The following is a 27,128-nucleotide window of genomic DNA, read 5'->3' as shown; positions in this document are numbered from 1 at the left end:
TTACTAGAGATGAAACACAACATTTTCATGTCTGCTGAATGGAAGGCATAAAATGGGAGTATCTTAGAACAACTCTCTTTCATAATTATTGTTATAATGAAATAGAAAAAAATTCTTCCAAAAGAAAAAAAAAAAAAAAAAAAGGAGGAAGAAGAAAGCTAAGTGAAAAAGATCTTTCTTTTTCTAAAGGAATAACAACAAAATCAACCAGTCATAAATCCTCTGTACCTTTTTGAGGATTTACTATTTTCTTTCAGCTTTCCACATAAGATTTGTATGGTTCAGGAACAATAGCTTAAAAAACACATTGATCAAAGAGTTTTGCTATCCCTAAAATCATCAACTGGAAATCCATAATTTTTTTGCACTAGGCAGGACCATAAACTCTTCACATGCTCTTAGACACTCAAACATTTACAACATAGTTCATTCTTATTTTCATTCGTCTGATCATCAGTTTAAACTGTCTGAAATTAATTATGTGGAGGATGATTTCTCAACTAGCCATTAAGAATGCTTATTAATTTGTCTCTCAAACTTTATTCAATAGATACTTAAAGCATTGGTTTCAACTGTCACCAGGGTGCCCATTCATTACCTATTTCACATGCAGAAAGAATTTTGTTTAATCACCACAATTTTCTCTATCAAATCAATTTGCATAAGGGCTGGGTGAGTGAGCAGGATGAAAAACTGAATCCAGCTAATGTTATTGATTAGGAAGGCCTGACCCCCAAACTACACTTCATTAGTTATCCTGGCTTCCACTGCAGAATGCAGAAATTTGAAAGTTTTCATAACATTACTTCAATGCATGAAGCATCAATATGATTTATGATGTCTTTATCATTATAGACTCATTAACTACATGCAGTCTTTAAAGTGACAGGTACTGTGTCACTGGTTTATACAAGATTATACAATTTGGGAGTAAATACAATCTTAGAAGTGTCCAAATTTTCAAATTGCTAAGACTGTACAGTGATCTGTTAGATACTAATCAGAGGATAACTGGTTAAGGACTCTGCATTAGGACTTAAGTGTCTTTCTTTAGAATTTGCAGACCTAAAAATCATATTGATGTCATCTGAGACATAGGCACCTAGAGTACAATCACACCAGCATTCAGTGGATTTTCTGCACCACACAAGCGTGCTAGAAGATGTTTAGTGCAACTTTTAAAATGAAAGTGATATTAGTTATTCACATGAAACATGAAGAATATAGTGTGACTTGTGCACACTCAGAAGTGAGAAATCTGAAGGTTAGAAAAAAATAAGCTGTGTCTTATTTTTGTAACGTATATATTCCTTCTTAATCTAGGATGTAAGGAACACTGATAAGTGACTTTGGGGGTAACAGCACAGTCAACTACAAGATTTCATATACTATTTCATTTTCCACTACAAAGTATATTCAGAGTATACTGCTTCTCTTAAGAAATATTACTTCTAAGAAATTTAAGTTATAACTAACTCTTAAGGTGCCTTTTGCTGAAATGTCTAATGGTCCCCAAACATTTTTCTGGCTTCTAACACAAACTTGTATGTCTTCATTTATAGTGTATGCTGACTCTACCACTATCATTGTCTTTTATATGGGATAATTATATTATATTCATCTTTTTTCAGAAACATGCAATTGTGCATGCAAGCATAGTTGTGAGACGTTTTTTATGGATGACAAATGAGAAGAAAATAAAAAGGAAGATATGCATGGCAAACCATACAGATGCATTTAACTCTCAGAAACAAATGTAAAATATTGATAGCCTTTAAGGGAAATGCATGATTTTACTGAGAAGAGACAGATTATACTCTAATAACCCATGAACACATAGAAGCAGACTAACATTAGTCCCTCTGCTTCTACCTGAAATCTCATTTTCCTAGGATGCATTATCTCAGAGGATTTCAATATTTTCTAAGACTCAACAGAGAAGTACTTATTTAGAAAGTTATAAAGAAAACTCAGGAGATAAGTACATTTACAACTTCAGGCTTCAAGTATACTAGCAGGTAACTATGTTTAAATACTACTGAGTGAATCACTAGATCAACTGTTCATATTTCATACTATTTAAAAATATATCAAGGTCTCTAATCTTAAAATAGTCAGTTTTATTGACCTCATTGTCGCATGCATCAAACACAAGATTAGGAGCTATTAGCAGTATTAAGATAACAAAATTAAGTTAGAAACATATGGAATAGCAAAAGATCTTTTGAGCTCTTGCAAATATTTTCCAGTCTTGACTGATTTTATGCTCATTTACTCAGCAGGCCAAATTATTGCTTCATTTTTAAACCTCACTTCTCATAATGAATATAAAATAACAAATGTTTTGATTAATAGAGTTTTTGAATTCAAAGACTATTAGTAAAAAGGAAATTTTGTTCTGACATCAAATGAAGATATCAAGAAAGAAGTACCCCTTTCTTATCCTGCTAACTTTTTCCAATACTACGTGGTTGCCACATTAACACAGAGATTCAGAAACTAAAGGGCCTATTTCATTTTCTGGAAACATTTTGATTCAACTGTTTTTTTTCTTTTCTTTTTTTTCCTGTAAACTTGGGTTAAAGCCTAAAATTTTAAAAATTCATATGAAATTTCATTTCTCCTCAAAATAACTTCAGCAAATCCACAGATGGTCCTGGAACAGTGCTGAGATATTCCAACGCCGGTTCCTGCAGCAAGAAACATTCTTCAACAGGAACTGTTAATCAGAAAATACAAAAATTAACTTGGTCTATGAATGTCTTAGAAAGCTTAAAGGGAATGAAGTTTTCTACTATATTCAAGACAGAGAAGTCAGCTCTAACTAGTCTCATTTGTGAAATTTACAACAACTATAATTCTATACTGCAATCCTCTTCTACTTGCAGGAATTTGTGCATATCTTGCATGTTTGAATGATTGGTAGCAATGATACAAGCAAGAAAGATGTGCAGTATATGCTATGGAGTATCGGTATCTCTGTAGCAAGATGCATATACTTGTCATACTTAAATTCAATGAGACAGGTTGAAAAACTTCAGGTCAGAAGTACTGAATAGTGGCATGTTTTCCTCTGGCTTCCTCCCTGGAGGAAGAGAACTTGGCACCGGCTGAGACTAAGAGAGGAATATTCAGATCATACTCAGATTAAGTTTTTGCATTAACAGACATTTTCAGGTCTAGTTACAACGTGAGTCCCATAGTCCCACTTGACACAGGCCCAGACAGAGGACAAATTTGTCTTCACATATAGGTCTGGATAATCTGACTGAAGTGATGTCTCAAGAGCAGAAAAGATCTCTTCTCACTGAAACAATGCCAAGTGTTTTATGTTTCTCTAATTTAGAGCAGGCATATTCTAATTTACCTGACTAGTAGAGCACGATTTTAAATTCAGGAGGGACTATTTGTGACTAACACTTAACACCTTAGGAAGCCATATATTTTGTGATTGGTCTTCACTGATAGCCAACGCTCTTAAAATCTGATTCTATTTTATTTATGATAAACAAATATATAAGTAGTTATCCCATTTATTTTTATTGCACTGCTCTTTCCTTCTTATATTTTTCTCTCTTGAATAACAGGTGTCTATATGACAAAGAGTTTCTTAAAGGTCCTGCATGAAGAAAACCTGTCTGCAGAGGTAACTAAAGAAGTTATATTTTAAACATCAGAATGAGAAGCATGAGTACAGCCTAAGATAAGGGGTCTGATTTTTTTTGGTGTTCATTTTTTTGGTAGTTTTTATTTATTCATTTATTTATTTATTTGAGAAAAGGACCTTATGAGTTTTTCACAGATGTTATGGCTGCAAATTCAGATGGAGGTTCTGGAAGGAGAGGAAATTACTGGAGTTGGAACTGCAGACTTTCTGTGTTGGCAGAGCTCTAGAAGGGCAAGGGGAACAGCCAGAGGCATTATATTGAGCACTGACAGATATCTGTGGGGTCTGAAACACAGGAAAAGCAGACTGTATTGTAACTCAAAAGTGAGGTGAATTTGAGCAGAGCCAGTTGCTTGCTAACATCCTCAATTAGATCCTTCAGAAGCAGCAGATTAATAAGTTTTGTGAAATAGAGGGGGGCTTTAAACACATCCATTGAACTCAGTTTATGGTAAGGTTTGCTCACAGGCTTGTGCCTCAGGAGAAGTTAGAGTTCTTTGAAAGCTGAGAGAGCATCTTTGTTTTCTTTATGCTTCCTCTGCCAAGAGTCAACAAAAGCTCAGCTAAAATGAAGCAGCCAAAATGCCATTCTGTGTGACTAAGAGAGGTGAGGAGATTTGCACTTTGAATAGTAATGAGGTACAGACTCTATTCCTAACTGAAGGCTTCAATCCCTCCCAAGATGTTCTTATTGCTCATAAGCAACAAAAGATCCTGCATGTTTACATTAGCATTTTCAGAAGATATCAGTTAAGACAAAATCTACATAAGATTTATATACATTTTCTCCCAATTTCTAAAGTCCTCCAAATATTTCCTGTTTAGTCTGTCTCCTGATGAATCTGAGATCATGTTAGTCCCTATGTGCTAACAGTGCTGTTGATTAAAGAAATAACGTTACTGATAACATTTAACTACAGCAAAATTTGCACATTCTGAAGTTCCAGTCAGAGGAGCTTCCTAAGTCAATTAGATTTGCAGGTCCAAATTTCTACTGGATGTCTTCTGTACAGTCTCTCTCAGGTGGCATTTGCTTAGATGTTAGATAGAAGTGTCAGATTTTGTATTTGGTCTGCAACAAATTAGTTCCAGATTCCTTCCATCCCTTAATCCTATCCCAGACTTTTCCCCTGCTAAAAAGCTGTGGAAAAGGTTATGTCAGGTATAACTAATTCCTTTGATGGATGGATATCTGGGATGTACTTTGGCTCACAGTCTGCTTATGCACAGTGATAGCTGTAATAAATTAAATTCATGCTATATGCAATCTTGCTGAAAAGTTTAAAGAAGGCTTGTTGCCTCTCTTATTAAGTCCAATTATTAAAATGAATGATTACAAAGAATGGTATTACACTTAAAAAGACAGAAAAAAGAAAAAATGACTAAAATCCCTTAAACATATCCTCAATTTAAAAATGTTATTTTAGGCTCCTCTGTGCAAGATATCCATTCAAGACACTTCCATGTCCTGATGTTGAAATCTCTCTGTAAAGTCAATTACCCCATCAACTCATAGGAGTTGACTAAAGGCCTCTCATTCATTGACTTTAATAAACTATAGGGATCTGATAAAACAAAGGATTGACTTGTCAGGAGGAGTTTGTCAGAAACTCCTCTTTCTCTTGCCATGTCAATAAAAAGGTTATTCTGTTTGATACTTCCACAAACTGATCTGGTTAGTCTCATCTGCTTGGTTTAGTCTTCTGTGACAGACTTCAGGATAAGACTAAAGCACAAAAGCTAGTATGTCTGAATGCAAGTTTTTACACTTGCTATAGGTATCTTGGATCCCATTATTGTCAACAGATAACTACTCAGCAATTGTACTGTCCTGAAGATGGTCATTTAATTACCACTTAAATCATCCTCAACATTACACATATGGTTCTTTGGATTTCTTAGTTTGGTCAATACTCCTTGGTGCAATGTGAATACAAACAAATGGCACAATGTTCCTGCAACATATACAGTAAGCATCACTGGGGTACTACAAAAACCTGGAGAAGAAAATCATAAGTAAAAAATATTTTTGAGAGAAATTAATTATCAAGCTTTTATAGGCAGTGCTGCTGCCTAATTTGCATGCCTACACACAGACAAAATACTGCACACATTGAGGCTAGGATAAGTATTCCAGACTTACCATTGCCTTCATAAAGAAAAGTTGCCACTGATTCTTTTATTTATTTATTTACAGAAGAGATTCATGCTAGCCTTTAGATCCATTTATTTTGCATCCTTTTTCATCCACCTAATACAGACACTTACAGCTACACTGATTGCATGTTTTATCATTCAAATGTTTAAATTTGACTTTGTCACTATTTTTAGGAGTTTCTTCCAAATATAAGTTACATTCACAAAGCTTGATTTCTCCAGATCAATTTTAAAATATATTTCCACAGATTCTTCCTTGTCACATTTGTAGCTTTTATTGCCTAAGTTATAGCACTGGTTGTACTGGGGTTTTTATGACAAAGATCAAATGGGTAGAAACCAGAGTTGAACTGCTTTGATTTCCAAATAATGCTAATCATTTAATTTATGTTCCAATTCACTTTTGAGGAAGAAGAGCACCTCACAACACAGTCACTGCTGGCTTTCAGCTGCACTGAATGTAGAAGGAAATTGAGATGAAGATGCTCTCTGATAATTTCTAATTTTCTCTTTAATTTTTGGTCATACACTTTCAGTATTTCAGTTCCTCTTAGATACCCTAATGAAAGCCCAAAGGAATATAGTGTTGGTAGCTTCATTCCATGTCACTGGAAATAAAAGAAAGTTTTTGCTAAATAACAAGCAAGGCTTTCTTACAATTGAGTGTCGTGAAATGCCACTGGAATTACTTCATCCATTTATGGATAGGTTTTTTTTTTTTTTTTCCCCAGAGAGAGACTGATCTATGTGAAAATTTCTAAAAGGGCTTCAGACTTGTTTCTAAATTTTGTGCTTACATTACTTGTCATTGTCTTTAACTATTCAATATATGAATGCAACTGACCATGGTTACACAATAGTGTACATTTATCTTACTGCCGAATAAAGAATAGTTACGGGAGAAAAAACTCAAATAATCTTATAAATCATTATGATAAAAGATGGTTTTACTTAGAAATACCATCACTGTAAGAATAAAAAAATTAAGAATATTCATAGAACTATTTACACATAATTTGTTTACCTTGGGGCAGATTTTCTTGGCTAATCAGCTCAATTATTGCATTTTCAAATAACTAAATGTGAGCCTGTAAACTGCGTTGAGATGTAAGCTCCTGTACAGCCAATTTGTTTATGTAGGCTCCTTGCAAAACTTTGAGTTGTCCCATTGCTTTTTGTCATACACAGCTGTCAGCACAAGACCAAGAAACCACGCTTTTTTAGCGTGGTATTCAGGGATATATGGAAGGTATTGTCTCTTGGACACAAGAATTTTTAACAAAGAGTAGTAACGATCCTGTGTTCAAGTTTAATGTTAGCTTTGCTATGACAGGGCCAAACAAAGTAATTATTTTACCTACTTGAATATAAAATATATTCTTACTAACCAAATTCCAATAAATTAAATAAATGGAACCTGATTTTGTATATGTACACTTGACTGTAAAACACTGGCCTACAACAGTGAGAACTATGAGCTAACTACTTACAAAACTCTTCCCACTTTTATCTATCACCCGGGACTGCTAAATCCTGCACTGTGGATAACTGAACTGCTAAGACTTAAGCTGCTATGCACATCAGACTGCATTTCAGATGATGCCACGCTAGAGTGAAGCAGAAGCAGAAAATCATAGTGTCCGAAGTCTCACAAATGTCTGGTGAACCTCTGGCTCTTTCAAAGACCTCATTTAATTGCATGCTTACAGTAACAAAGAATATACAAACATTCTGTTCTCATTATTGATCTTTTCATATATTTTTTAATATTATGTTGTTGCTGTGAAAGCTGCCCTCAAATCTACTGGATTTTCTTCCCAACCTGAGAGTTGAGAAGAGGGCAGAAATTTAAACACTGTAGAGTTATTTAAAGCTTAAAGTTGAGGAAGGTTCTCTGGAGAAACAGGCTTCAATCATAAACAAAATTAATATTGCAGGAAAAAAATTCTAGTCCCTGATGTAGAGACTGCATAACCAGTGCAGAGATTGGCATGATTAAACTGCTGGGTACTATATGTTTTAACTGTGTCCAGGCTCCCTGTTCTGACAAAGCCCATCAAAACTAAAATTGTATTTACTCAAGGCTGCTGGAAACTTTATTTAGATACTCCTGAACAGAATCTGTGAGATGTAAATGCTATGTGACTTGTTAAATCAGATCACAACACCCGTTCTTCAGAAGAAAACACTGTCATGTACTTTTGACTGAAACATTTGCGAGTGTTGACTTCATGGAAAGGAAAGGCCACTACCACTACAGGGTAGTGACTCCGGGCTCAGAGGTTGTTCTTGATATGCACTGAAAAAATATAATTCTGTATTGCTCTCATTAGACTTCATAGCCTTACAGCCTATTGTGGATTCTCTGTGGCATTAGGATGATCCTTGTAACTGCATCCATAACCTGGAAAAAAAGAATATTTTATTCTCCTAACAACCAGTAAGGTTGGCTAGCAGCATTATTAAAAACTCCGCATGTCATGCTAGGACACATATGAAATGCTACTGAGACTGGCTAGCAGCTTTACAGTTTGCTATTTACTATTTTTAGAGAGTATTATTTTCCTTAATCTGAAATAAATTTCATCCAGCTGAACCTTCCACAATTGATGTTTGGGATAGAGTAATTGGTATTAGGGTATGGAGTAGAGAAAGAGCAAGCAAGCATGATTACCTGCTTAGTGGATGAGGGAAAAGCTGTGGATGTTGTCAGCTTGGACTAGAGCAAGGCATTCAATACTTTTTCCTACAGCCTTCTCTTGGAGAAAGTGGCTACTCATGAAATATACAAATGTACTGCTTGCTGGGTAAAAAGCTGGCTGCATGCCTGAGCCCCAAATGTTGTTGTGAATAGAGTAAAATCCGCCTGAATCACAGAATGGTGGGAATGGACCCAAAAGATCATCTAGTTCCAACCCCTCTGCTGTGGGCAGGATTGCCACCTCCCAGATCAGGGACCACTCCTGTTCTTACCTTCTCAAGACCTTTGCTGTTGAAATTATTTCTGAACAGCTTTTAAATGCTTCACAAACAAATAGATGTAAATATAATGTACTGTCATTAAATCTGAGAAAATAGCTTCTCCACCAGTTGACATTCAAAGTTCTTTGGTATAAAAACAAAACAAACACACAACAAGCTGTTAATTTTAAAGTCAGTGATTTCTGAATTACCTTTTGGATTAAGGTACATTGAAACAAAACAACCTTCAACACTGTATGTCAGCTACTGTTTTGCTATGGATTTCTTCACATTGACACAGCACACAGCAGAAAAATCAAGAACTGTTCAGTAGCAACTGAAGCAAAAAGAAGTGTATCAGTGGATGAAATGGAAAAACACCAGCTAACATTTACTAAATTCAAACTCAATTCTGCAACCATCTGTATCTAATTTTCAGTAGATTGAACTGTTGTTTATGATTTTAAGAACAGTAAATTAGAATAGGTTCTCAACTAACAGGATGCTTATTTTGTAAACTAGACATCAAAGTCTTCTCCGCTTGAAAAATAAGTAAATCCTACTCTTTTCAAATCACTCTGTAGTAACTCTGTATTTATAAGGATCATTTCTTAAACTATGGCTCATTGTATCCATGGTTGTATATCACAATCAGCTTTGCATTAGTTGATGAGTAAATATTTATTTTTTCTGTATACTTTGAAGGATGAGCGAGTAACAGTGTGAGGATTCACAGGCAGCCAGACAAAAAGAACCCATCATTTTCAACATAAATATACAGAAATGCAATATGTATGTTACATGTATTTTGGACAACATTGGATTACATCTTCTAGGTCATTTAAATGTAGTGCTTGAGAATGATCCTGCATTGTTACACCTTCGGGGTGCAGTTGAGTATAATGTAATTCACAGAGAATGCTCAGGATAAAAACATTAGCTCTGAAATCAAATGCTAGCTTTTCTGCTGTACTGTTGCAGGAAACCTGCTGTGCTAGACTCGTCTCTTCCAGGCAACTTATATCCTGGTAATATCCTGGAAGAGCCACTACATTATATGTCAGTAGTACAAATAGGTTATACAGGCAACTCATTTTCAGTCAGGAGATATGTCTGTCAGGACAATGAAGTACAATACAGGGGCTCAGAGGCAGTCCAGATTCAAGGCTTCTCCTTGGAACTTCTATTATGTTTGCTTAAGAATAGATATAGGCTGAGGGGTCTATTCTAGTTCTACTTTTGGAGGTTAGCAACACTACTCTCATCTGCAAGGGAAAATCTGAAAGGGATGCTGGGAAAGAGCAGGGCTAAAATAATTTCTTAGTATTAACAAAACCAGATTGCATTGTTTTCAGTAGGTTGTAAATCTGCTTACATAAATTTATTTATAAAAAACTAAATAACAAACATATTCCTTTAAAATATCATATATGAAAAGAGTTCAGAAAGTATAATAGAATATTACTGAATGAGTCTAAAGAGCTTTTAAACCAGCCCATGACAGAATGTAATTTCTTATGAAGGTCCGTATGTTGATTTGAATCCTGACTCATAGGTTTTAGTTATTTTCTGGAGATCTCTATCATCCACAAATTATCCAGTAGGTCAAATCACATAACACATGTCCCCACTTGCAATCATTTTCTGTGCAGATGAACATTACTCCCTGTCTTAAGGATATGTCACTGGCCATATCATGCCCTGATGCTCTGTTGAAAAAGCATGGAGTAGGATCTGCAGGACTGTACAGCACAGCAGTTCTCCCTCAACAAAACTTCTGTCACTGTACGATTATACCTAAGCACACCATTTCTTTGGGGAATGGAGAATAAAATAAACATGTACAAATAGAACAAGAAAACTCATTCTTATTTTGACCAGGTTCTGTGATTGAAAATTGATTTTAATTTAGACATTCAGCACACAAGATTGTGTTGGTTATCCCTGTGTGTATGCAGATACATCCACATAAAACAAGCTATCCTGCTTTTCTAGGCTCCTTCATACAGATTCTTCATACTTCATATTCTTCATACAGATAGATATGCCTTGCTGTGATCATTTCTGTGTTTATACACATTCTAACCTATTATACATATTCTGACCAGCCACAAGTTTCACATGTGTGATATTTACAGGCTACTGAAACCTGTAAGAATGACTACAGGTGAAAATCGAAAACAACAACTCTAATCACTGCAAGACTGAGTGGCTGCTACTGCCACCTTCTCATGTGCTGAGGGACTGCCAAAAAGTTAGTGATTTAGCAAGACAGAAGGGAGCCATGTAAAAAAGAGATACATTGCAGGAGCTGACTGTGTACAGCTCAAGCTTGGAGTTTTACTGCAAATGGTTACATAAATGAAGACACATTTTCCACTACTGGCAGACTGATGTAAGGCCATAGAGAAACTATTTTATTCTCTCCCTATCCCTTCTGAATGATGAGATTGAATGCAATTTGATGTGTTACAAGCCTCTTACTGTTCACGATACAGGAGGACAGGAGTATTTTAACACCACACACAGTTTTCTTTTGACTAGCAAGGCTCATGCATTTTTCTGTAAATATCCACTGTACCTGGTATGTTGTCCTGCACATACAATGTCACCATACTAATAATGGAAACTTTTCACATAAGCTCTGCATCTCTCAAGTCATTACTTGCTAGTGAAATATCTTTCATTTTGAAGAGGAAAGGAAGGACTCTAATATTCAAAGACCATACATGTATTTAATGCGGAGATATCTAGACATAGAGTTCTGATTATTTTAGAAAAAATAATCTACCACTTCTGGTAGAAGACAGAAGGAATTGTATAAGTTTTGGGTTCAGTTACACCCCTTTTATAGGAAAAATAATAATAGAATCATACAGGATCATAGAATGACTTGGGTTGGAAGGGACCTCAAGAACCATCAAGTTCTTGCTGCTGGAAGGCCACAATAAAGTCTCCCCATAGCCTTCTCCTTTCCAGGCCGAATAACTCCAGATCCTTCTGCCTGTCTTTACAGGAGAGGTGTTCCAGCCCATGGATCATTTTCATGGCCCTCTTCCGGATCCTCTCTAAAAGCTCCACATCTTTCCTGTGTTGGGGGCCCCAGACTTGGATGCAGTACTCCAGCTGGGGCCTTACAAGGGCAGAATAGAGGGGGACAATCACCTCCCTTGCCCTGCTGGCCACCCCTCTTCTGACGGAACCCAGGATACCATTGGCCTTCCAGGCTGCAAGCACACACTGCTGGCTCATGTTCCATTTTTCATCAACCAGAACTCCTAAGTCCTTCTCAGCAGGGCTGCTCTCAAGGAGAACTTCTCCCAGTTTGTATACGCATCTGGGATTACCTTGACCCAAGTGCAAATCCTTTAACTTTGCTTCACTGAACCTCATTAGTTTCACAAGGGCCCATCTTTTGAGTTTATCAAGATCCATCTGGAGAGTATCTCTTCCTTCTGCTCAGCTTAATCACTCAGCTTAATTCAGCTTAATAATTCACCTTAGTTTCTAAAGAAGTGTTTCTAGAACTTGCCCTGAAGGTGCAAATTTTACCTGAACTCCAAACCACCAGTTTTATCAATGGCAAAAATTCTTTTAACAGCCAATAATGTAACAAAGCCAAAAACTAGTGGTTTTGTGGAGAGAAGCTAAGCTTTCATCTTAGATGATATCACTGGCCTTCCTTATATCTGATCATATCCTTCAAATATCCATCTCAAAGGTGAAAGATCACATTAAGATCCAAAGGTAGTTTTCTCTCTCATAGCTTCCCAGTCTAGGACTGAGGTTGGAGCCACCAGTCCCAATCACACAGAGCCAATGGCTTTGATTAAAGTCAGTATCTCATATCTGTAAAATACCTCAGCAGCTCAGTAGAAATGTTTCAGATTATTTACATTCCAGAAGCCACAGAAGTTCATACTGAAAAACTTAAATACAATGTTAAATTATTCAAGATCAAATAGGGCTCTTATTCTGACCATATGTTGCAAAGCTATCTGTAGTGCTAATCTTTTGTAGAAGATCATATTCTCTACTTTCCAGGCTAGTATGACAGGGAGCCCATTTCCTTTTCAGGCAGGTGGTGAAATGAAGTCCCGAACACAAAGGAGGAAACTAGGTAAAGCAGTGAGGAGAAGAGGGGTAAAAAATAATTTAATAAAGCCATTTTTTTTTGTCATGGTACAATAACATCTTTCACTTCAGGATCTCAAAGCATTTCAGAAGCACTATAATTAAGTTCTCCACTTCCCCATGCTGCACAAAAGACTTTTAATGCTGTCTTAACAAGAGAAGCAAAAAAAAAAAAAAAAAAGTGTGCGGTGTGCAGGTACATGTGTGTGAGAGAAGGAGATAAGCTTGTGTTTGCATATTCAATTCATAATGAGAAGAAAATTCTGCACAGTTTAATTATTGGTTTTATTTAAAGCTTTCTTAACGAACTTTCTCCTTCCTACCCTAACTGTGGAGCAGACACACACCAAAGATGTAAAACTCAGGGTCACCCACAGCATGGCAGGTTAATTTCAGGAATGTTTCCTTCCCTACAGCTTTCAGCACTTGAAGTATGGTTCCATGTTTTCATCCTCTGTTGTCTCCTGATTCAGTACTTCTGTTTACCTTTCTTGACATACTTTCACCCTCTTAAGTGTGTTGATTACTTTTTTGTTATGATTGTGTGAACTAATCTCAGCAGAGAGAGGAGGAAAAAAAGAGACAGGATGTACTGTGTCAATTGAAGAGTAAGAAACTTAATATGAGACACTCTTAACGCCAGACAAAATGTAATCAGTGAGCTAGATGAAAGGTAGTTGAGCAATAGCAGCAGTTCATACAGCTATGAAATTACTTGAAATTAAAGCATAAACTAAAAAGATTTTGGTGTCTTAAAGAACAGATTGTCCTTTCTTCTCCTCTATTGTCTCAGTGGTCCACTATGAATTCTCCTCAGCAGGAATGATTTTCATACCAGAACACTGTAACTTTTAGTTGGTTCTTTAGCTAGGCAGAGGGCTGGACAGCTACAGCCAGGATTCTTCAAATTAATACTAAGGAAAACAAAAATGGCTGTGTTTATCTTTGTGTTCTACAGGTTAAATGACTGTTGGTAAGGTCAGGAAGTAACTCCCACCAAGCAGCAGGAGTTCAGTTGAAAAATATCCTGCAGTTTTTCAAGGAGAGATTTTGCAAACTCTTTATTTCTCTGTATCTACTTCTAAAATTTCCAGTCTTGTATGACTACTTCCAGGATTTTGAAGATGTCATTGTATGTCCATGTGTGTTAATCATTTAAGACAAGACTCAGCCCAAGGAGAGGAGCTATATCTGTGCTATGAGAGTTTACAATGGCTGCATTGGGCTCACACTGAAGTCCTTTCACTGTTGCAGTGCAAAGAAACATTCTGAAATAGCAAGAGCAGCAACAATACGAAATTATCTGAATTCATTTCAAGACTTTAAAACTGCCTCAGAAACATGACTCAGTTGTCACTGGCCTTTTGATGTAATACCAATCTTTTTGCCCATTGCCAACATAAGAGGCCTCTAAACACCTTAAAAATCCTCTCCAAGGCACATCACACTTCTTAAGCAATATATTACTATTGTCACTCCTATGGGAAAAAGTAACGAAACTCAGAAAATCCAAAAGCCACCAGCATGCTGCATGTTCTATATCTGCCTCATTATATACTCAAAAAATATATTATTTTGAGAGAGCAAGCGTATCTGAAAAGACAGAAAGAAACAGCTACATTTACTCATGCTAAAGCAAAAGATCAGCTTTGTGAATGCTAGTTTCTCCTTAGAAAATATACCCCTCCAAATATGTTGAATAAATCCAAAGCCTGCTCCTCCTCTCACTGATTTCATGGTAAGCCATGATTCACCAGTGAAGTCTGTTATGCTGTTTCAAAAAGAGAATAGTACCCTAATCCCTTCTATTCTGACAGGTTTTATGCCTCTGCATGCAACTACCAAGTTCAATGAATTTGTTCTCCATTAAGAGTCCTGTAATAGAAATTCCCATCTTTCCTTTGGATGGATTTGTCAAAAGATAACTAAACCCTTAGCTATCAGAGTTATCCTTGTGGCCAGTAAAAATAAAGTTGTTATACTGCCAAGCTATTTTATCTCTGAATCACTTTTCTTAGCTTCACTCCTCATTTGTAATCCAGTCATCTCCTCAACACCCTAGCATTTTCTCTACAAATATAGACAAAAAGTAGCATGTCAGTAATAGAGAAGTTCTCATTTGCATGATGAATGACAACCTTATCAAGCTCTTAAAAGCCCTATCTGATCCATTCAAGCACAGTCGCTGCATTTGAAGTAGCAGCCAGGTGCCTTGAGAAAGGAAGGCCTGAAACTGTCAAATGATTTACTGCAGTAAATATAGGTAAAGAAGAAAACTAAACGCAGTTGCTTACTAAATTTAGCCAAGCCTGAATGCAGATGGGTTGTGGATGAAGGACAGAAGTGTCTAAGGGAATAGGAGCAATATTTTTCACCTCCTACTGAGGATACAATAAACAAAGGGGCTGTAACACAACCTAAAAATACACAGAAAGATTTAACTTGCCTCTAGTGTGATACAAACAAATGAAAGCAACCAAATAACTTCTAGCTGGATTCTATGCTTTTTTTTTCCTCCATAAATAGGCTCATTTTCATGCTACACATAGTTACACAACCAATAACATGATCCTGAAAGCTCAAAGTTGTTTAATTCGGCAGGTGAGGTTTACTATAACTTGGACAACAGCAGACAGCTCTGTCCCTCACCTTCCTTCAAGATGCAATACTGAAACACACTCATGTTCTGTCTATGCTATATTTATGCATAACCTGAATGCAGGCAATTCACAATCTCAGTTTGCTTAATGCTGAATTTACAGGATTTATAAGGCACTAAAAATAATGTGCATGTTTCATAAAATACAGAGAAAAAACAGGATGTTAACAATTTAGCTGCCATCTTTTACTCCAGCTTGCTATTAGCAGCAGTGAATACAGGACCACCTGAGTTCTAAGTCATAATCTGCAGGTGGATTAATTTCACAAAATTATCAAATGTTCTGATTTCATTAAAAAAAAAAGGAAAAAAAAAACCAGAATCATAGGACAAATTTCACATTTTCCAAAATATATTATTTTGTCATCTGAAATCTGGGAAGAAAACTCTCTTAACTCCAACGTGGTGTTAGAAAGCAGCATTCCTTTATTCCTAATGTTACGTACTGGATGACTTGACAAGTAAGCATACCCTCTCAGAGTTCAGGTTCTACATTTGAACAGTTAAGACGTGTATGCAGTACACTGGCATTCCTCTTCAAGGACTCATAAATATATGCTAAAGTCTCTTAGGGCATTCTCAGTGATATTGAGGGTGGTCAAGTGGCCACCTAGTTCTTCCCCAGTTTTCACCATCAGCTTCATCACTGAGGCCTTTGATTCACTTTCATCCACTTTGGATTTCCATTGCTTATTTGGCCATAGTGAGCAACTTTTTAAAACAATATATGTGGAACCCGAGGAAAATGTTCTTGCACCTTTGAGGCAAAACATAAAATTATTCTACTATGACTCCAGTGCTTCTTGTGAGGCCAAATCATTGAGGCAAAAGTTAAAAGTATTCTATGATGTCCCCAGTTCAAAATTATTCAGGAAAACAAGACTATTCACCCACTAAAGTTGAAAGTTTTAGAACTATCACTCATGGATTCTTTACGCTAAACTAGTATATTGGTTTTTAAATGAATGCACTAATCCCTATTGCTAAACAAACCAGCTTATATCAATTTACATAAATGATGTTTCTTTAAAAAGGTCACTCTGTTCATTGCATACAAAGGTTGTTATTTTAGGAAATAATACCTTGTGAGGTCTTCTGCTACATTCTTCAACAAGCAGTAGTAAGTTCACCTCTGGCAGCATACAACTCAAAGCATAGAACTGATATGTTACTTCAACAATATTGGCAGAAGTGTATGTGACCAACTTAATTGCATAAATGCAGTGGAAGAGATGATAGAGAACAAAAAGATGATAGAGCACAAAAGCCGAAAGAAAGCACGTCTATACTGTCCCAGATATTTTAAAAATATACACATACAAAAGACAGCTTAAACTGTTTACTTCACAAACACAGAGAATGTATAGGTTACTCCAAAAGTAATGCCTCCTATTTGTTTCCATGGAAACTGCAAGAACAGCACAGCAACACTGTTTGATAGCCCAAATTCTCATCTATAAAAAAATATTTTTCAGGAAAATCACCACCACTAGGTGATTTGCACAGATAAACTGATTGAGACACTGTTTCATGGTGTGATAGCTGTGCATAGCCATCCACAACTTGGCTTGTGTTTCAGCAGTGGTGACACTGGTGTGAAAGAGAGACCCCCCACCAACTCACTGCGCTCATATCCACTGTTTGGTCTCCATAAACGTTCAGCAAGTGACAACGAATGTCAATGGGTACCATTTTCTCTGCATGGAGGAATTCACTGACATGCATCTTTGCTTCATATGCACTTCCATATCAGACAGCAAACTGTAAGACTGCCCTTCTGCTGCCATCTGCCACACAGCAACAACATGTAATGGAATATCGGTGAGAAGGTTCAACCTTTGCCATACCACCAACACCTGCCTCTGATGTTATGGGCCAACATAAAAAATAACAGGTATTACTTTCAAGCAGCCCTTGTATTATTATTAGTGATACAGAAGACCTGTTATCTCTTGTGGGAGATATCCATAACATTATCTGTGGATATCATTCAATCAATAAATACCGGAATAGTTACAATCATGTTATACTGATTCTCACTCTCCTCTAGAAGTCCTACTCTTCTAGCAGTCCACAATAGATTGATCTGTCACCTTTTCTAGCCTACATTGAAGTGATCTTGCCTTCTACCTTCAGCTTCCTTCTTCCTCCTCACAACTTCTCCAAGTCATTTAGATTTGGCTTTCATGGAAGTCATTCATTGTATCAGCAGCTCCCCTTTAATCAGAGCACTGCTTCCATCTGAACTAGCTGGTTAAATGACTGAGGATCCATTAAGTGAATTATTTCAAGCTCTCGCCCCTTTCACCAATCTGCCCCTAAAGCAACACAGCAAGTAATAAATTTGAAATGTCTCTCAATACGGTGAAGGAAGCAGACTGCACTTTACAACTAGCAATTAGCCTTAGGGCTTAAGGTATTTTTCTTTTCTCACTACAACTGAACTTGCTTTATTTATTTTCTTTCTTCATTTTTTTTTTTAAGAAGAAAAAATACTAGCCTTGCCCATAGGTCACTGCCTGGCCCTGGGAGCTTATTTTCATATTCAGTTCCTTGGTTTATAGCAGCTTAATATGTGATGATGATCAGTAACATTTTCTATCACTTCCATGATGGAGCATTCTGAGAAATTATGATTCTCCACATGCACCTATTGGATAGATCCATTGCCTTCACCACATACCTGTTATCTCCACCAGGTTTTAAACCACTCTAGGAAACACAGACATGTAAGACAGGGATGTACAAGACATGTTTTGAGAAACCAATTATCCTATTATTTAAGATTACAGGATATCTATGTTGTGGCTATGGATTATAATGATGGCAGTTGGAACAACTAGAAGTGAATTTAGCTTCTTAACACTATGACATGAGTCAATTTGTTCTCAAAACAGGATGATGCAGAAAGAATAACATACCAACTTCTTGTCTCTTCAGTATAGCATACTGTGAGCAAAACTTACATAACTTCACTAGCCTCTTTTGATAAAGCATTTCAATTTGTTACTGTCCCACCCCTTTCTTCTCCTTTTTACTAAAATATGCTTTGCACTCTTTGTTATCCAGCTCACTACTCCTTTATCAACCTTCTCATTTCCTCTTGCTCCGCATTCTTTTTCTCTCCTGGGACCATGCAGGTGAGAAGAGTTGTTTCATCTCTGTCAGTTGCATCTCGTAGTACTTTGTTCTCCTCTGTTTCTTTTTCCAGCTCAATTCATATGCTTTGTGATACAGCTTTTATCAGCCTCACACTTACTGTTGCTATTGCTTGTTCCAATCAACTGTTTATGTCATCAAGTACAGCATGTGCTCTTGGCAGAACATCTGCAATTACTAGATAGTTTCTCATCTAAAAACACAGGGTGTTAACAACACTGATATAATTGAACTGAGCTATATATATGGACTTTTTTTTCTTCCTGTTACAGAGGCTGTAAGGAAACATGACCCCCTACAGTTATCTGAAAGGACAGGTGAAGATTTGTTGCAAGGTTCAGCCAGGTGTAGATCAGGTGTAATATGCCAGAGACTTTTAATTTTGCTGTTTCTAGAGGAAAAGCTGTTCATTTAATGAGACAGAGAAGCGTCTGAGTGGGCATCATGATCAGCAGTTTGTTGTGTAAGAAAGGCAACTTTTCAAGAAAAGTGACTGCTATGTCAGGTTGCATTCTCATTTGTCAGCGATGTACTTCAAGGAACACTGCTCAGACTACTTTTAAAAAACAAACTGTTGCTAAGGTAACATACAAACACTTCCCTCTACTCACACTGAAAGCTGGTAGCAATGGTCTCTTCTGTCCATGAATGGGTGTACTATTTCTTGGCTGCCAGTGATCTTCCTGTTTTCCTTTACTACAGAATAGGCAATTGGAATTAGTAACTGGTGAATGCCTCTTAGCTGAGAGCTAAAGATACCATATGTAAAATAAAGTTAAAATACATGCAATGACAAATCTAAAAGCACTAAGCATCAAAATAGGCTCAGAAGCAGCATTCTCTCATTAAAAGATTTTACACAAGTCAGCATTAGTATACCAAAAGAGATTAGTATCCCAAAATATGACCAGAAATGTTAGGAAGTTTGAGGTGCTGTTGGCCAATAACACAGGTGAATTCAAATAAATCACTGTTTTGACTAACTAAATTGACTATGCACAGTAATGCGATCCAGTTTTCTTTGACAGTAAAGCCCATGTAGTTTTATCATTGGATCATCCGTTTTCAGGAATAGAAAGAATTTGTCAGACAAAGGTGGCAACTCTGAGGCTGTCTCAGATGGAAACTATGCATATCACTCATAACAGAGATGTAGAAATATATTTACTTACAGAATATAGTTATTTAACAGACCCTAATCATAAATAAGACAGTAACTTAAAATTCTAGAGAGCAAGGTGCTATTGATTATTTAGTACGTAGAGGATAGGTTTCATCCATTCAACATTTCAGCACATTCCTACAGGCCATGCTCCCATTGAGTCAAAAGGTTCAGAGCGGATGACCCTTACTTTCTAAACTCCTTCTCAGAGAAGTTTAGGCACAGCAGAATCCAGCCCTAGTCTCAGACTCATGCAACAGTTTACATGTAGGGAATTATACACATGCAATCAAAGATACAATCTTAAAGAAATCTCTTGCAATCAGTTATTTACTGAGGATCAATATCAGCTAAGAGTCAACACTGACATGTAAGAGATCTCTGTAGCAAGCATAACCCCAAGAGGCATCCCTACTAAAGAGTATATCCTGTCATACAGCCAACTTCCATTCAGGAGAAATCAAAAGGCTGGCGGAACGCTCATTGTTTATGAGGTAAGATGGTTGACTCGTGGATATAGTTCTGAGGCATGCTAAACTGACCTTCAGCTGTTGAACCATGTGTCTGCTATCAGAACTTTGAGCACTCAATTTGAGACTACTGTGCTCTTTCAGACCTTGAATGTTATTAGCCCTGAGCAAGGCCATGGGCATCTCACTGTCTGCATAAGTGAGGTATTGTGTGTAATGGTCAGGCAAAAGGAGAAAGGGGATGGTGAAGAAGGGAGGTGCGTCACAGAGGTGACAGCTCACAGAAAGCCTTATATTCCTTTTCATTACCTATCACTTAAAATACTGCACAAACAAGTTTTATGTGTATATACATGTATGTATATGTGTATGTGTGTGTATATATATGTATATATATACTTGGATACCTCAGCATAAGCTACTGTGTTTCAAGGCAATGGTTTGGTAGTACTCCAGTCACCCAAGATATCATGAAGTTAGCATCATGATGTTAGTCCCATAACAGTGAAGCCCCCTTCATTGTTAGAAGGACATCTCTGGTGTTCTATGACTCACTATTCCAATTTCTAAATATCATAGTGATAGACAACCTGGTTTCTGTTCAAGTTGGAGCAAACACTTTTTGCTTACTTAAAATTATCCACTTTAATTCCCAGTGGATAAAGCAAATCTTCATCCCTTCCTTGCACTGGACTTAATCTGTACAAAATACCTACTCACTTAGTACTGAAATTCTGGAACATTTTATTGTTGTTGTACTTGCCTCAGAAATGGAAAAATTCAGGCCCAGCAGAGGCTGTTATTTCAGAGGAAAATGAACTGTTGCTCACATTCATCACTCTGTAAACTAGTTACATTGTAATTGTCACCCTTCTCCCACTTTTACTCAGGAAGGAGTCCCCTAGCAGGCTGCTCATAATAGCATTCCTCAGATGTAGAATGGAGAGCAGAGTCAGATCTTTTGTTAGGCTATAGTGTAGATCTACTCAGTATAATTTCTCAAGATGAGAAGCTCTAGGCAGATGTCAGTAATAAGAATAATAACACTGATGACAATTTAGCAGCTTATGCTAGCTATATACTCAGTAGTGAAAGCCAATTGTTACCAGCATTTGGAATGGCAATGACAAAATCACTGAGGATATTTCGTTTTCTTGGTTTCCTTTCATTTTAAATGCCATGCAAGAGATGTAGAAATGGCTTTGTTAGAGGAGAAAAGGTTTAAAGTGTACATAGCAGATACAAAGGAGATTCTAGGTTTTTTTTTGCTTGTTCATTCACTCTAAACTTGCTTGAGCAGAACACCGCAGTCAGAGTGTTCTGCCTTACAACTGCAGACTGCCTTATGACACTTAAGGGTCTCAAATTTACTTTGATTCTTAGCTCACTGCACACATGAGATTGCAATCATTCTCTCAGAGCTCTCATTGAGTGTGCCACCTTGCCCTACAGCAAGCTTCTTAAACTTCATGGACATCTCCTTATTAAGTTTGTTGTTTAAGTTAGAATCACAAAATCCATTTTTTTTTAACTCCTGAAACCTGCATGAGCATTGTGAATCTGAGGACACCAAACACCAACCAGTCTGAAAGTCCAGAACTTCTCCTTTGCTATTACTAGGGAAAGCTGCTAGGCCAGTTATATTCAGGAAATACTAATATACGCACAATGGATCATGTTCATGGTGAACTTTACTCCTTATGAGTATTAAAAACAACTAAGTTTAGCTGCAAGAAAATTACTGCTTTCTTGATAATTAAAGGACAGCAATGGTAGTCACTACCTACAAACAGAAGACTGCTGTATAGGGAAGATCCCATCACAAGTCCTTCACTTGAGTGTTTCAGATTCATGCCAAATCCTTACTATCTAAACTCTAATGGAAATTAAAATCCTAATTTCTATTGCTATTCTGTGTATGCTTCCTCTCATTCAGCGTATTTTTAATAAATTTCCTTAATTTTACCCCCTTTCAAAAATGTAGGAAAGAGGAACATACTTTGTCCCCACCACTCCTCTAAAGGATCTTTACCTTTGTTGAAACAACCTTACAATTTCCCCCTGACTAATGTTAAGATTTGTTTTGTTTTGCCCTGCAGGGCCTCTGTGTCCCCAGAATCCTGGGGCAATGGCAGCGCCGAGCTGGCACACTAGCAGAAATGTCGTTTTTTAATTATGTGGTTCTGAGGGGAATCTATTATCTACTGCTGAGATGTTGAAATCAGATGATTTATCTCCAAGGCAGCTCTGCCTACAATCTAGAATATATATCTCTTGTCACTGCAGGAAAGAGAATGAAAGGATGTTTTTATTTCTGGTGCCTTATGTTTATAAATTTATTCTTTTAAGCTTTTCAAGCAGATATCTGAGGGTGGGGAGCAGAGCTGCAGGGTGCAGAAAAGACAAGTTCTAATGCTTCTCCATATTCTCCTGATCTCTGTAAAAAACCCTCCAAAGTCAGAAGGGATCTAGCTTCCTTCAGTCACATACATCCTCAAGAGCTCATGTGCCAACAGTAACTAGCTTAGGTATTAGCACTGTGCTGCAGACTCAGAGCCCCTAAGTGCTGAGAGCTCTGTGAAAGTGAATAGCATCAACAAATTGGCCTAGCAACCTGTTTATCTTAATTACCATAAATACCTCTCCTTGACATTTCAGGATAGATGTCTACCACAATCTGAAAGCATTTTTACTTCTCACACACTAGGTAGTTTCATTTAAATGTAAGGTAATATATCTACCAGCTTATTCACGATTCTGAATTATTTCTCTTTTTCCCCTAAGATATTGAAGAAAATGAAAGAGTTTAGTCCAAGTTTTTCTTTCTTTTTTTTTTTTTTTAATCTGAAATATTCATTACACAAGCCACTCCATGAAGCAGAGTAAGAGCCGCCAGCAATTCAGATCTGTTAACAAGCAGGTACATTTGAAATGTTTCTAAAACAATCCTGCTCAGGTGTATTTTAATTTAATATATGTTTTCTATATCTTACAAAAGTTTACCAAAACATTTCGCAGAAGAGGACAGAGAAAGAAAAGTTGGAGTATCCCCTACCAAAATTGTAATAGTCACATTGCCCTCTAGTGCATACATGAATACATGACACTATTTTGTGGGGGGAGGGGAGAAATTCTTCACTCTATAATTATCTTTAATGTCATTTGATGGTTTGCTGCATTTAATTTTGACAGAAATGTTATAGACAGTTTTTTAGCAATACATGACTAAATTCTTGACTCCCTGAATCCCTTCTGGCAAATTTGAGAAACATCAATTTAATTTGTGTTGCTGACAGAAATGCAGGTCATGTCTTTTCAAAACAAAATAAATAATGTTCAGAATAATGCATTTGCAGAAATGTCATTCCTTCAAACCCACCTGAAGCACATCATGCATACTTCAGAATGTGCCTAAATTCTTTACAGTGTGAGGGCAAATAAAAATATTCAAGACTAAAGTTATTAGTCTGCATGCACTTTTAAGTCAGGTGCCTCCTGCAGACAGAGAAAGATGAACATACAGAAAAAATTGGGTACATGCAGAATGGAGTTAAATTCGGCACAACATTTGCATACCAAAATGAAAGCTATTGTAAAACACACTAGAGATGAACATTTGAGAGGCTATAGTTAAAAACAAAGCACTTAGTTTTTAACTGCTTACCGTAAGAGGCTCTATGTTTCTGGCTAACCATTTGTGGTTTTATAAATAAACTTAGGGACATACATATTACATTTAATAAAACTAAATTAAGTACCAATTTCCTCTAGTAGCATATAAATTTTTGTGGAGAAAATACCTTTATTTGTAACAGAAGTAAAAGAAAACTCTTTGCAATATATTTAAGTGAAAAAAAATCTGCAGGTAACAGTGAAGAATGTTTTACAAATTCATTTGTACCTTTGTACCTACAAAATATGCTAGTATTACATTTTGTGTACTACTGTATCGACAATGTATTTTTCATTTTAAAGGTCTATTGGTGTGACATTATCAACTATTCTCCACACAAAATACCACTAAGAACCTTGTCATGGGGTGAAATTACAGCAGCTCCCATTGTCAGAATTTCACAGTTTTTTCCTTCAAAGATAAAACTACACAATAAATACTATCACATTTGCCATTATTTTTCAGATGAAGGACTGCAGCTCACACTGTGGGATAAGCAAGACAGTCGTGAGCTTAAGCTGTTATTCTAGTCTCCCATGCAACTCTGAAACATACAAGAGTACATACAGAAGATGTGCTTGCATGTGTACAAATATGAACACCTGCAGAACATGAAGAGCATGGAAAAATGAAGTTTGTGAATAGCAGAGGGAAAGAAATCATAGAATAATAGAATCATAGAATGGCCTGGGTTGAAAAGGACCATAATGATCATCTAGTTTCATACCCCCTGCTGTGGGCAGGGTTGCCAACCACTAGACCAGGCTGCCCAGAGCCACATCCAGCCTGGAACCACGTAAATGGTGTTAGGGAAAGAATAGCTCTTGAAGGAGCCCCTCTGCTGTCATCTGTCACACAGCAACAAAATGTAACAGAATGCTGATGGGAAGGTTCAGCCTTTACTGCTATACAACCAACATCTGTCTCTGACATCATGGGCCAACATAATAAAATAGGAGGCATTACTTTCATGGCAGGCCTCGTATATATAATCTCACATGTGAGCAATCTTCTTTGAGGTAGCTTCTCTCAGCTATCACAGGATGAATTCCTCAGCTTGACAGATGAGGTAAAGAATTCAGGTTTAAAATCTCACGATCTCTGTGCTTGCAACTTCATGCTCACAAATACAGACCCTAATCACACCAGATTGTCAACATCCACATGCCCCATATTTCTTCCGTGGCATTCTTAAGCCTTCCTCTTTCTTTTCAGAAAGGTTGGATGAGAATGGACAGGGAATGTGGTCAGAAAAGGGACACATTCATAGAACACTGCTTGTGTGAGAGGGATGCTTGGTTCCATATCCCATTCATGTGATTTCACCTCCTGGTTCTGTGTAGCACAACCAGTAGCAGAAAGACTGTCCCTGATGCAAGATCTAGATACTATTCTCATTATCTTGGGCAGCAATTTTTCCTCTCTGCTTGCAATGGCAGTACATCGCACCATCACAGGGAAAAATCCAGTCTTGATCTTTTTTCTGGCTAATTTCAGAACTTCAGTCTATCAGACTATAAAATTATATTTGATATAAATCAAATTCAGACTATCCACATCTTGTAGCTCTGCTAAAGTCCTTTAAAGCAGATAGAGGTTATGTCACTGAAGTGGAACCTCAGCACAGCTAGGAAACCTGATGAAAATTTCTCTTAATCCAATTAAAACATAAAGCTTCATAGTTCAGTATAGTTCTGACATCAATATAGTTTTTCTTCAAAGCATCCGGAATATTTAGAGGCCTCATCGGACTGACTATGAATGTATTCACAACACCTAAACGCTCACAAAATGTTTGTAGATTTTGGCTAGTCTTTTTTGCATGTTACTCTTCCTTGTTGTTGCTGTTGTGTTTGTTTATTTTTTGTTTCCCATTTCCCACCCACCCAAACTGAATTAAAGAAATGCTTTTTATTCTGTGAATTAAAAAGCCAATCTAAGGGAAACATCTTTTGTCCAATTCAAGCACTTAACTTTAACTTTTACCTAAATGAGATTTCTGGCCACGCATCTAGGAAAGACAAACACTTTCTATGGGTTAGTCTGATCTTCCAAACACTGGAGTGATTTTAACAGGAGCATCAAGTTCCCTCTGCTGCTTCCTGATTTCTTTCCCTATACACACTTTCAATGCCTGCTTAATTTCAGCTGAGCTTCTTTGTGGACCACAACACAGACTTTATGTGTGAGAAGTTTTAAGGCCGTAACTTATGATTGTTCCTGAAATCCTTATACATTTTCCTTCCCATTAAATTAAAATGTTGGCATAATAGTATGGTAATTAAATTAATAATAGAAGAAGTTTTTTGCTCCCCCATTTCTCACTAAAACATTAAATTTACTTTATCGGTACAGCGGAATTTATTTTTTTTCCCCTGGAAATTAGCTCTTGGCAAACTCTATAATCCTGCTGGGGAATTTTGTTAGCCGTTCCAATAAATCCAGAGTTGTGCTAATCATCTCCACCTTGATGAATTTCATTGTAACTTCTAATTGTCTCTACTCAGAAATGATTAAGAGGATATGCATCCCTGTATGCCAATATACACGTATGTAAGAGAGAATGTAAATAATGTTTCCAATGCTAGTTCAATGTGAGCAGCAAGAAAAAAAAAAAGAGAGAAACAGAACAAACATGATAATCTTTGCCCACGGCTCAGTGCTCTGTCTCTTCTTCACTAAATACTGCTCTGGAGCAAATGTTCAGTCAAGTCAGTAGTAAATGGACCAGCAGAGAGATGGAAATTGTAAATTAAAGGTTATTACTGCAGTGATTGATTCTAGCTTTCCTAACCAAAATCAGAACGGTTTGGTATGAGATTGACCTTAGGGGTGGGGGGGGGAAGGGAAAGGAAAGACATTCAGTCTATTTCAGTGAAGTTGCTTATGATTTGCACTGGAGCAGGGAAGACAGGAAACTGTCACATAACTTTTGATTGCTATGTGTTTTTTTCAGTGTGTAAAACTCTAGTTACAATTTTTCTCTTAGTCTTGGACAAACTCACCTTCTCAGGTGAGATATTTCATCTGTCAAACTCCTACACACTGCAATTGACATCTAATTATTCCAATTTCGCAAGCATGAT

General features: G+C 36.8%; 1 long non-coding RNA gene across 50 annotated transcripts in view; it reads right to left on the bottom strand.

The window, feature by feature from the left end:
* Positions 1 to 27,128, bottom strand: part of LOC110402005 — a 316,902-nt gene that overhangs the window by 42,500 nt on the left and 247,274 nt on the right. The window contains exon 11 of one of the 50 annotated variants that reach the window (XR_002440749.1): positions 19,349 to 19,433. The exons of 48 other annotated variants lie outside the window; for them this stretch is intronic. This is a non-coding gene — a long non-coding RNA (uncharacterized LOC110402005). Of the gene's footprint in view, positions 1 to 2,100; positions 2,720 to 19,348; positions 19,434 to 27,128 lie in introns of those variants that run through there. One more of the 50 variants, XR_002440786.1, reaches the window with a different exon arrangement.

The sequence above is a fragment of the Numida meleagris genome, chromosome 6 (genome assembly GCF_002078875.1).
Source record: "Numida meleagris isolate 19003 breed g44 Domestic line chromosome 6, NumMel1.0, whole genome shotgun sequence".
Lineage (NCBI taxonomy): Eukaryota > Metazoa > Chordata > Aves > Galliformes > Numididae > Numida > Numida meleagris.
Note: the sequence above shows the minus strand (reverse complement) of the source record. Positions and strands in the feature narration are given on the sequence as shown.